Source organism: Dendropsophus ebraccatus, chromosome 1 (genome assembly GCF_027789765.1).
Source record: "Dendropsophus ebraccatus isolate aDenEbr1 chromosome 1, aDenEbr1.pat, whole genome shotgun sequence".
In the NCBI taxonomy this organism is placed as follows: Eukaryota; Metazoa; Chordata; class Amphibia; order Anura; family Hylidae; genus Dendropsophus; species Dendropsophus ebraccatus.
In genome coordinates, this window is record NC_091454.1 from 221,381,776 (window position 1) to 221,383,326 (window position 1,551).

Below are 1,551 nucleotides of genomic sequence, written 5' to 3' on the forward strand. Positions count from 1 at the left end.
AAGCCCTCTCTGACAGATGGAAACTGTGTTATTGAGTGGGCCCTTCATCATGTTTATGGGAGCCAGGCTGCCCAGAGGCAAGGAAACACTGTTCTCTGTGGTAGGCAGGCTCGGACTGGGCCACCGGGGGGCCGGGGAAACCCCCGGTGGGCCCCGAGCTGGAGTGGGCCCCCCCGCTCCTAGGGGGGCCGGGGGCCGCGCCTCCCTTTTTAACTGGAAGCGATCGCAACAATCGCTTCCAGTTAAATGTAAGGAAGTGTTCTAATTGACAAAGCGGGAAGCCGTAGGCTTCCCGCCCTGTCAATCACTCTTGTGACCGCAAGCAGAGATTTGCTTGCGATCACAAGAGTGTCGCAAGCTCCGTTGCGAAGTGCCGCCAGCGCCATCACTGACCTCAGTGTGCGCCGCGGCGGCTAGGACTTCCGGTTCATGGAGCGAATACCGGAAGTCCCAGCCACCGCGGCGCACACTGAGGTCAGTGATGGCGCTGGCGGCACTTCGCAACGGAGCTGCTCACCTGTCAGGAGAAGAGAGAAGAGGAGGCCGGCGTCCGACGGGGGATCGTGTGGTTAGGTGAGTAGTCTTGTGTTTTTTGTTTTGTTTTTTTATCAGAGGGGGTAAGATAAGGGGGGGGGGCTGTATACAGGGGGAGGACAACATAGGGGGGGTATAAGGGGGATAACACAGGGAGCCATCTATAAGGGACACTGGGGTAAGATAAGGGGGGGGGGCTGTATACAGGGGGAGGACAACAATAGGGGGGCTGTATACAGGGGGGACAACATTAGGGGGGCTGTATACAGGAAGGACAACATAAGGGGCTATATACAGGGGGGAGGACAACATAAGGGGCTATATACAGGGGGAGGACAACAGAAGGGGGGCTATATACAGGGGAGGACAACAGAAGGGGCTATATACAGGGGGAGGACAACAGAAGGGGGGCTATATACAGGGGAGGACAACATAAGGGGGGCTATATACAGGGGAGGACAACATAAGGGGGGCTATATACAGGGGAGGACAACATAAGGGGGGCTGTATACAGGGGGAGGACAACATAAGGGGGGCTTTATACAGGGGAGGACAACATAAGGGGGGCTGTATACAGGGGGAGGACAACATAAGGGGGGCTGTATACAGGGGGAGGACAACATAAGGGGGGCTATATACAGGGGGAGGACAACATAAGGGGGGCTGTATACAGGGGGAGGACAACATAAGGGGGGCCTATATACAGGAGGAGGACAACATAAGGGGCTGTATACAGGGGAGGACAACATAAGGGGGGCTGTATACAGGGGAGGACAACATAAGGGGGGCTGTATACAGGGTGGAGGACAACATAAGGGGGGCTGTATACAGGGGAGGACAACATAAGGGGGGCTGTATACAGGGTGGAGGACAACATAAGGGGGGCTGTATACAGGGGAGGACAACATAAGGGGGGCTGTATACAGGGGGAGGACAACATAGGGGGGCTATATACAGGGGGAGGACAACATAAGGGGGGCTGTATACAGGGGAGGACAGCATAAGGGGATATATACA